The sequence below is a fragment of the Callithrix jacchus genome, chromosome 13 (genome assembly GCF_049354715.1).
Source record: "Callithrix jacchus isolate 240 chromosome 13, calJac240_pri, whole genome shotgun sequence".
In the NCBI taxonomy this organism is placed as follows: Eukaryota; Metazoa; Chordata; class Mammalia; order Primates; family Cebidae; genus Callithrix; species Callithrix jacchus.
The window spans coordinates 62,132,203-62,143,338 of NC_133514.1; the positions used below are offsets into that span (position 1 = coordinate 62,132,203).

General features: G+C 38.7%; 1 pseudogene; it reads left to right on the forward strand.

Moving 5' to 3' along the window:
* Positions 1-5,890: 5,890 nt before the first annotated feature.
* On the forward strand, positions 5,891-6,522 carry LOC100388744 (mitotic-spindle organizing protein 2B pseudogene; annotated as a pseudogene).
* The last annotated feature ends 4,614 nt before the right edge of the window (positions 6,523-11,136 follow it).

Genomic DNA, 11,136 nt, shown 5'->3' on the forward strand with positions numbered 1-11,136 from the left:
CTTGTCTATTCTGCTGAACCCTGGGCATCATTTAGCATAAGTAGGACACACCCTTTCAACCTTTATGCTTCTCCTCATAGTCCCATAGATATCTCTCACAATAACTCTATTATAAAGTAAAATGTGCTTTTCTTCTTACTCCTGTGCTACTTATCAGTATCTGAGCACTGGATGCAGTTTCTCTCTCCTCTGGTTCTGACTCACCATCAGTTCCCAAGTGATTCTCTGTTCCCCATTCTAGCTGTCTTGCACATTCTTCTCTGTCATTATTTTGCCTTCAGTTTAAACTCAGAGGCTGTTGGTGTCCAGGCAAACACATTCTTTCCTGACACTGAGAGGTACAACCCATCTCTATGCAAGACATGATCTTTATGTCGTCTTAGCCACAATTCTAAGTCACAGTGCTTGCTGGGCACTGACGAGGTAGATGGGAAAGTATTAAGTACAAGGTGAGATATTTACATTCGGTAGACTGTTACCAGGTGATCAAGACTGGCAGCAGCGTGTTCTAAGAAATTAATTTCACATATACAACTCTTGAGGGATACTTTAATTATGCTTTATAGGAAATTTACAGTGATGAATATCTCCAGGTAGCTCAAATGGGCAAATAATGTTCTACAGAGTAACCCTTTGCTCTTCCAAAGTCTTCTATTATTAGTGATAACAAATGAGAAGGGCACTGGTGCTACCTGTTCTGAAGATAATTCTCTACTTATTTTCAAGGTATCACCATTTTTTTTGTATAAAAGGGCAGGAGATGGTTCTCAATGGTGGGGATAAATCTTTTTAGCTTCCCCAGTACATGCCAGGTTCATTACCTGAGACAACAGCCTATTTTCTGGCTAGGCCTATACTACGTACAGCCATCTTTGCATATGTCATGTTGGTGAGAACTTCAAGGCACAATTTTATGGTTGCCACTTTAAGGAAGAGAGGAAAATAGGTAAGAACAGTGGCTTTCAGTAGTAAACCAATTTTCTGACAGTTTTTGATCAAAGTATTATCACGGTCTAAGATTTATTTTCTTTTTGCCTCCACTAGAAATACATACTTTTAAGATGATGGATGCCATGCAGAATACTGTGATGAGAAGGTCACAGAAAGATCTCACTTAGCAAGAATGCATGATTAATTTTCCTTCTAAATTTATAAGATAGAGCAGTCAAGGCAGTTCTAAAATAGCAACAAGGTGATTATAAGGTGACTGAGTAAACAATGTAATAACTCTGAGTGAGATTTAATCTCTTCATATGTTCTGCTAAAAAGTCCAGTTTTTGGAAGAATCCCACCAACCCAAAAGGGGTACTGTTACCATTAAAGCTACCACAAGGAAGGAAGAGTGAAAGGAGATGACCTGGTTCTAAAACACTGACATTTGTTCCATTCACGCACTCTATGTACCTTCAATTACTAATACGTAGGCAGTTTTCCAGGCACTTTGGGATGCAAAGTCAAAAACGTGATTTCCTTATTTACAAAACTACAATTAGTTTAATGAAATTTTAAAAATCTGCTAAGGCATCTTGTTCTTTTTTTTTGAAGACTAAAATAGTAATCATTACTATTTATTGAAATGCATTATGTGGCTAGGGCTTTACATAGGCAATTTTATTTTTATAAATGTACATATAGTATCATTAAGAGCTGATTATTGAGTCTGTATATTTTAAAGATTTGAGAATGTAAGACTCAGGTTAGACAACTTGTTCAACATCCCTAATTAGTCAGCGATAGTGCTGGAATTTGAATGTGTGTGAATTGAAAAGTTTGTTTTGCTAAGCAAAACCCAGGGGCTGTCTGTAAGGGGGAGTCTAGGAGTCTATCATAAGTATATATTGACATTATATAGAACTCAATTTGTGATCAAATATGTCAGCCAACATGAAGGAAACAGGTATTACTAGAGGTTGATTCTTAAAAGAAACATGGCTTGGGCTTAGGAGCTATACATAAAGGAGAAGTGGCATCTGTGTGGTTTATGAACCAAAGCAGTATCCTTCAAAGCAAAAATGAATATATACATATATGATCTTCACTATAGAATGAAGTCGTTATTTCTGATGGAGCTGGGGATGTGGCCAGAAGGGGATGCGTGTGCAACTTTGCACTTGCGATTAACCACTAGGTGGCGCCGAGTCTACAGAGCTAGGAGGGAAGTCTGCGCTAAATTCTAGGGGATAAATGGATACATTTCTTGGCTGGGTGTGAATGAGCACCTCTTTTCTTGTACATGTCCCTACAATAAATGTATCACAAATGTTTGATCCTAAATCTTACTTTATATCAGTTGCTGTTTATATTATGTTCCAAGCCTCCCCTGCTGGTTGCCTGAGTGACATTTTTGAATAGGACACGACAGAGCTTGGGTAGAAGGTGAAGGACAATGTTGGCATGTTGATGTGGCCCACGTGTACTGTTCTGATAATATGGTATCCTTAAATATAGTTATTGACTCTCCTTCAGAAATAACTACATCGCAATAACCAGCTCCTGCATAGAATCGTCTGAATGAGAGAATTGACTGTCCTACTGAATCTCAGAATAAAACCCTGCTTTTTTATTGCTCACACGGGTCCATTTGTTAACATTGCATTTTGAATGAAACAATGTTTCTAAACCAATTAAATTTAGTGAAAAAGAGGAAGCTTCAATGAATGGAACTCTTTCTTTTCCTGCCCACCTAGAGAGAGCTTGAAAACAAAGAGAATGTTTATCAATATAGCAAGGTAATATTTCAAATCGGATGTCAGAGAGAAAATTTCACTTTTTGTAGGGAGCTACATGTATTAGTTAAATCTTAAAACTCTTCAAATGTAAATCAGATTGATGGGAATTTAATTTATTGTGAAAAAACTAAAGGCCAATTATGAATGGAGTATATTGGATTATATTTTTAGTACTCTTTCAACATAAGATAGGAGTACAGTTGAAAATAGATTTAATGAATCAATCATTTAATAAGACCTTACTGTTTTTTAAATAAATAAATAGTACCGTATTGGTATAGGACCTAGAGCTGATGGATTCATAATCTCAATTAACAGATTAGATACCATAGGAAAGAAAATGTAACCATTCATCTAAATCTTTCAACACCTTGTCAAGCACAATTCCAAATAGCCATTCTCTTTTTGTTAGCCTTGCCTCCTGAGTGCTTTTCTTCTTGGCTTCTTTCTAGAGTCTGATGACTTCTTGAGAGCTGACCACGGCTAATTCTGTACACTAAGTCCACCTGATTCAGCTGTTCTCACATTCTCCAAATTTTATCTTGGGCAACCCTAGTATTCCTATAGTTACTCTAATGCAGATCTAGTGCCAGCCACTTCAAGAAGGGCTGATAGATAAATTTTAGGCTGATAAACTCTTTCTCTTCTTGGTGGAAATCTAGGCTTAGTGTTATACAGGGAATACCAAGGCCATAATTTCCTAAAATTTTTTGTGCAATAAAAATGTATTGCAAAATATTGGGTCCAGGATTCAATTAAGTTTTGGAAAATCTACAAATCATATTTCAATTTCAGAAATATACAAAACCCTTTAGCAAATGAAGCATACCTGGAAGTGCTGTAGTAATGAAGCCTGGTGTTTCCTAAACTTATTTGAACACCACACTTTAGAAATAACTATTTAATGGCAGTTAGGGACTCAACAGACTTCACAGTGAAATAACCAGAGGGCTGACTTTGCTGGTTCAAGGAAATGTTTAATGATTGGAATAGAAGGTTTTATCCTTGAACTACATTATACTACCTGGCCCACTCTTGGATTGGTTGTCCAAGAGTCTGAGTGGGATGCTCCAGAAGTCCCCCCTTTGCCTTAAAGAGGAGGGCTTGGTTCTGTCTGCAAGCAGTCCTAGAGCTGGTTTATTTCGGTGGAAAGCCAACCAGTTTTTGTTCTCCTGGAGGAATACAATTGGAGGTGCCCAGGCAGTAGATTACCTAAGTATCAATCTTTTATGAATCCTTTATGCTTTTGTGGCATAAGCAAATTAATAAACATAAGGCAATGATTATCTCATGGGATATAATCATATCTAGAGCAAAACATGTTTATAACTTATTGTCTTTATCTGTCTCCTACAGATTTAATAATACAGACATTGAATCTACCTAATTGCAACACCTAGGGACAAATACTATTAACAAATTTAGTGCCATTTCTTACTAAATGTAGGTGCTTTTAAACATTTGTCTTATACTGTATACTCCCATCTTTTGCAAATTTCATTTGGCGTATCAGAAGTTTCCCATATCATTCAACAGTTTTTGATATTGCTGATATGATTGGCTATATAATATTCCTTCCTGATATCATTTCTTTAAACTTTGCAACTGTTATTAGACACTTAAGTGATTTCCATGTTTTTATTATGATGATATTTCAACTTTTAGTGTGAAATAGTTTCCCAGACAATTCTTTCTAGTTGGAAATACTTATTGATAAGTATGGTAATCATATTATCATTATACAATAGCTAATGTTAATTGAACGTTCATGCTGTGCATTTTCTCATTTAATTCTTTCAACAGCACTGTGAAGTAGACGGTATTGCGATCTGCATATTACAGTTAATAAAAATGAGTATACAGATGTTAGGAATCTGACTGGGACTAGACACTGGTCCTCAGTTTTAATTCCTTGCAGTTGTTCTCCAAATTTAACTACAGAATATTGCTATGTACTGTTCTTATTTTCATTTTTTTAACTATATGCTATCTCTCTTTTCTTTCTGGGAGATTTTAGAACCGGTTCTTTTCTTTATTCTAAAATCTCAGAATAATGTGGTTTAATGGGTATCTGCTTTCATTCATTGATTTCAACCAATGATGGACCATTTAAATTTGAAAACCTTTCTTCTTTCATTATGGAATAATTTATTACTTCATTCAAAAATTGCATTATTTTCATTTCTTCCCAGTCTCTTATTATGGAACTCCCATTATGAAGCTGCTGTACCTTCTGAGAAATATTAAATTTATTTTTATCTTTTTCTATCATCCCTTTCTTTGTGTTTTTGTTCTAATTTCAGGAGAATTATGTTGAAAATATTCTAATGCCTTCCATTAAGATTCTCAAAATTTTAGCTTCATTTTAATACCATGAGTGTTTTTTTAAATTGCATGTTATTCTCATTTTAGAGCTGTGCTATTCTTTCAAATTATCCTTAATTTTTTTAAATAATTAATTATCCTTATTTTTAAAAAATATATAAATTATATAAAAATTATTCTTATATAAAGAATATATATCCTTATATAAAAATTATTCTTAATAATTTTTAAAATATTTTTAGTAGAAACGGGGTCTCACCTCACCATGTTGACCTGGATGGTCTCGATCTCTTGACCTTGCAATCCACCTGCCTCGGCCTCCCAAGTGCTGGGATTACAGGCTTGGACCACCACGCCAGACCTTTTTTTTTTTTTTTTTTATCTTATAAATGTCATTTTTAAAAGCTCTCTTTCCTTTCTTCTTAAGAAACAAATCAGTCCCAACCAAGGGGAACAAGGAAAGAAGACAGGCTGTATTTACTGAAAGCAGCAGAGGATGCTTGGTAAGTTCGGTTCTCAGTCCCGGTGTCCACTGGAAGGTGGAAGGTGCCTTCAGTGCCACAGGAAGATGAGTTCTGTGGCCAGGCCTGTTTCATCAGCAGAGTTGCTGGAGCATAACTGGGACTTATTGGTTGGGTAGAGGCTGGGATTGTAGGCAGGGGCCGCTGCTGGATAGGCTATGGGGTAACCTGTGTAGGCCGTGTTATTAGGGCTGCCATAAGTAGCCCCAGGTTGCACGGGGCTGTAAACAGGGTTCATTGTGGAAGACTGAGGATCTTCAGCCCCCCAGGTAGCTGGAACTACAGGTGCACATCACCATGCCTAGCTAACTACCCTCTTCTGGATCGGTGGCGCCTCCAGGGCTGGAGGCAGCCGGGCAGAAGCTGGCACTGCGGCGGAAGAAGGTGCTGAGCGCGGAGGAGATGAAACTTTACGAGCTGGCGCAGGCAGCGGGCGGCGCTATCGACCCCGATGGGTTCAAGATCCTGGTGGACATACTGAAGCTGAATGTGGCCCCCCTCGCCATCTTCCAGATGCCCGGATGTGCCCGACAGAGGCTGGCGAGCGAGCCCCAGGACCCTGCAGCCGTGTCTCTGCCCACATGGAGCGTGCCCGAGACCCGAGGCCTTCATCCCACAAAGTCGGGAATCAAGACAATTTGGAGCTGAGCGCTGTGGCTCCCGCCTATAATCCCAGCACTTTCGGAGGCCACAACGGTAGGATCGTTAGAGGCCATGAGTTTGAGACCAGTCTTGGTGACAGGGGAGAAACAAAGGCAGCACTGCCCTCGGGGGAGCACTGGCTATGGCAGAACGCATCTGCCGCGAAGGATCCAGCCAGAGGATGCCGCGTCAGCCCAGCGCTACCAGGCTGCCCAAGGGGGGTGGGCCTGGGAAAAGCCCTACGTGTGGCAACACCTAGGATGGGGCAGAGACTTAGCACACCACTGTCCCCAGCAAAGGCTGGGTGTTATCTCCTTCAGTTGATAATAAACCTTTCTGAGATTCAGAGGAAAAAAAAAACGATATATATTTTTAAAATTATTGCAAATTACTGCAAACCTTCCAAAGGAGGAAGGAAAAAAATCTGCTCTCAAGAAAGAAAAGAAGGCCGGGCACGGTGGCTCGCGCCTATAATCCCAGCACTTTGGGAGGCCAAGGCGGTTGGATCACGAGGTCAAGAGATCGAGACCATCCTGGTCAACATGGTGAAACCCTGTCTCTACTAAAAATACAAAAAATAGCTGGGCACGGTGGTGCATGCCTATAATCCCGGCTACTCAGAATATGGTTCTGTGCATGCTGTTTTCTGCGATGTGTCTGTTAGAATAGCTACAACACCTTCCAAACACTTGCTGGATAGCTGCCTTCCACATACTTCCCAGTTTACCTTCGGTCTTAATGATCTTGAATAGACCCTCTATTCATTTTACTCAGTCAGGTTTTGTACTGATGTACAGGTGTTAAATCACTTCAGGCATTTTTGTAAGAATTGTATATGATTAAATTTAAAAGAGTGATGGTTTAAAAAAAGCTTTTCATAAAGTTGCTTGGGGCTATTTATCTTCTTGCTCAAAATTATTCTTTTCCTGTTTATTTTGGGCTTTGGCCTTGATTTTAGGGACTTGTTGAAATACCCTGTGCTGCTTGCCTTCGAATACACATTTGAATGAGGCACTAAAGACTCCATGGGAGATCTAGGTGCAGGGCCAGGACTTCCCAGTTGATAAACAGCATTGTAAAATGTTCTAACAATCACTTCTCTCTTCAGGTGACTCCAAATGTCAGAAGTAATAAATATCTTTCTCTAGAGCAGTCTTTCCAGAAAATAATCTGATGTGTTTTTGCCCTGGTGACTGAAAGGGCATAGTTCTGATGGCCCCAGTTCTTGGAGAAATGAGTTTGAGAGTCTCATGATTCATCTGCCCATTTTCCCTGGATCCCAGTATCTTCAATCAACCTCAGCCCCATCCTCTAAGGGGGGTTCAACTTCTCCAGAGAATAGACATCTGCCACCCTCAGAGGTGGAAGAAAGAGGGTCATCGGGCTGCTCACTTGATGAGTCAGTGACCTGAGGCTTCATCTTTACTGTAGACAGCCTACCCTCACTTAGATTTGAAATCTAATCCTCAGCCCCACTCACTTACCCCTTGATGCATCCACATTTTAAGTTGTTTTGGGACCCTTTGGAGTAAATTAAGGCTTTTAGCATGATCTGCAGATTTTTTTAAGCTTTCTCCGCTCTGCTGGTTAGATAAGAAGTTACTTAAACATGGAACTACTATATAGATTATTTCTTCTTTTTCTAATAGTTAGAGAAAAAGGTCAAAATGAAAGGTTTTAAAAAGTATATTCTGAACCATAAAAAATTTTTGCTCCAGAGTTCATAGGGATTTCTACTTATTGTTGTATAGGCTTGTTGCTAAGACAACCCCACTCAGTCTATCTACCACCCTTTAACCAGAAAAACTTTGGAATAAGAAAAGAGAAAAAAATGTAGATTTTTGTACTCTGGTGAGAATTAACAGAAAAATAATTTTATGGTTGAATTGGAAGAGCAAAATTGAAAAATGAAAACTGATGAAGGAAAGACACCAGTGATAGGAAACTGTATTTTTCAGAGCTTTAAATAGTGTAGTGCGTGGGTATACAACTGGCCCTTGCCAACACTGGGAATTGGTCAGACGTTATTCAACAACCAAGTCAACCTATTTTTCCCTGCTTTCTCTTAGACCTATTCTAAAGCAGGTACTAAAGACAATCAAAGGCCAAAGTTAGCCCTGACCAGCACCTCAATAAAATTTTTAAAGAGACAGTCAACAAATCTATTAGCACACCGAAGCCTTTCACAAGTGGCTAGAGAACCAATCCCTATATCATAATAAATAAAAACCATTGGTAAGTATCTGCAATGATTTTCTGGCTAAAGCATGTTAAATGACAGCATTTCCCCAACTTTACCTTGACTTCAATTTATATCCCTGTAACAAGAACAGGTTTTGGAGCCACAAAATTGTATAAAGAGCCAAATTCTCCTGCCACTTAGAAGTGCTGCCACGAGCATTAATGATTATTCCTGAGCTTCAGTTTACCTCAATGTGGTAAATGAGAATAATAACAATGTTGCATTGTGTCCTCTGAATTTCTTACTCCAGCATCAGCACACCCTCCTTTATTCCCAACCCTTTCTTTGAAAGTTCCCTCCACTTCCTTGCCCTAACTGAATGCTGGTGAATCCCCTGAGACCACTTCCCATCAGGCAGTAGGTATTTATTTTCACACATTCCTAAAAGCTCACACCTGGCATGTGAAGTGAGCAACTTCCTGCTTTCCACAAGCACTGCGAACGTCATTACCTCTCCCCTTACTCACAGAAGGTTTCACTGCTTGAGATCTATTCCATTAGCATTTAACACTTGCTCCCTTATCATTACTGGCTTTTACTGACCCGCTTGTCATTTCCTTTCCGTTATTGATGTTTTAAAGACCAGGGTCACAATCTCCTCATCACACTTTTACTGACAGGATGTTGAGTTATTTTAATATTTACAAGAACAGCTCTCCAATACTCTGACTTCTCAACCCTTGAGCCCTGTCTCACTCCAACACCATTTTGATGAATCTCTGAGGATGCTTGTAATTGCTCTTCAGCCCAGCCAGAAAAGAGACTAGAACTTAAGGAAATGTGGATGAAAGCCAATCACTGCCTTTTGCCAAAATTTATGTGTTAAATGCAGAAAAAGATTCCAAAAGTAAAAGTAATTTTAAATCAAAATTTCTTTCTTCAATGATAAGTATTCTATTTTTGACAGGTCCTACAATCTGAAGGCAGGTTTAAGAACTGTCTGCACACAAAAAAGCACTGAACCATGAAACAAAACTAGTGTCTTTCTGTGAACAGAATACATTTTGTGAGGTTTCATGGAGACCCAATTTTATCTCTTTAATAATCTCATGGAGTAAAATTGTATAGAATGTTCTGAAGTTCTAAATATATGTACATTGCCTTATGAATTTCTCAAACAGCCTGTAGTTTTCTTTTCTAGTTGTGTCTCTGCCAGGTTTTGGTATCAGGATGATGTTGGTCTCATAGAAAGAGTTAGGGAGGATTCCCTCTTTTTGTATTGTTTGGAATCTTTTCAAAATGAATGCTACCAGCTCCTCTTTGTACATCTGGTAGAATTTGGCTCGGAACGTGGCTGGACCTGGACTTTTTTTGGTTGCTTGGCTATTAATTGCTGCCTCAACTTGAGACCTTAACTCCAAGCTGCAATCAAGTAAAAAAAAGATATATAACAAGAAATGAATGTAGCATTCCCTTGGCATCCTGTTTTGATTCATCTCAAGCCACCTACAAGTTCTATAATATGTAATGTTAATTAATTTGCGTGGTGGTTAATGACACCTACCCAATAGAGCTGTTGTAACAATTAAGTGCAATAATAAACACGAGGGGAGTTGCCAGCTTTGAACTTTGAGTATGTCAGGCAGTTGTGCAGAAGTGGTCTCTTGAGGTTGAATGAGCTGAGCAAATCACCAAGAGCCACTTCTCAAACACCTCTCAAGAACCCGAGAATACCTACATTTTACCTTCAAATAATACCTGAATTCAACTGCTTTTTCTTGCCTGTAATACAACCACCCTTCTATAAGGAAGAACCTGTATCTCTCCTAGACTGCTGCAGAAGCTTCTCAGTAGGCTTTGTCTCCTGTTCACAAAATGTCTGTTTTCCAGATAATAGCTATAGTGATGCATGCCCAAATGTAAATCTGATTATGTCACCCCCACACAACATAACACACACACTGCAAAATCCAGCAGTCACATCCTACCACACTAAGAAAAATCTTCCAGCTCTTTATCCTGACTGAGGACTTCTACCTGATCAGGCCTCTGGCTACCTTTCCATTCTTATTCCCTGAAACTTGTCACATGTGATACCTTATTTTATAAACTTATATATATTGTGAAACCTATCATAGGAGGTACATATATACAGATATATATATATATATATACACAGTATTTATATATAAATTTTATATATGTAAAATAAAGTGATATTATACACACTCATTTGTCATCTCTCTTATCCACTAGAATGTAAAATACATTGGGGCAGGGTGTTTTTGTCTTTTTTTTTTTACTACTGTCAATCTGTTGGTTAAAACAATGCATGGCACACAGGAAACACTCAAAACATAAGTGTTGAATGAGTGAATGAGTCTCCTGGGTCCATTTCCCTTGCTGCGCCTCAGCCATAATTCTCTCGTGGTTACACTCTGGGTCCAGGTATCACCAGAAACCATCTCACTTCAAAACACAGATGTCCTATTGATATTGCTCATTTTCTCAAATAGTCTCTTAGAAACACCACTTCAATTCTGAGATCCTCAATCCGTTGACCCCATCACTGACTCCAGATCTCATTCCCCTTAGCCCAGCTTCAATTTAAAGATGCATCACTATAAATACACCTTTGAACCAACATGCAGACCTTTTATGCTTCCATTACACTTTCAGAAAATCTACAAATTAAGGGATAAACTTTTATCTTTTTGTATCTATATTCAGGCAGTGA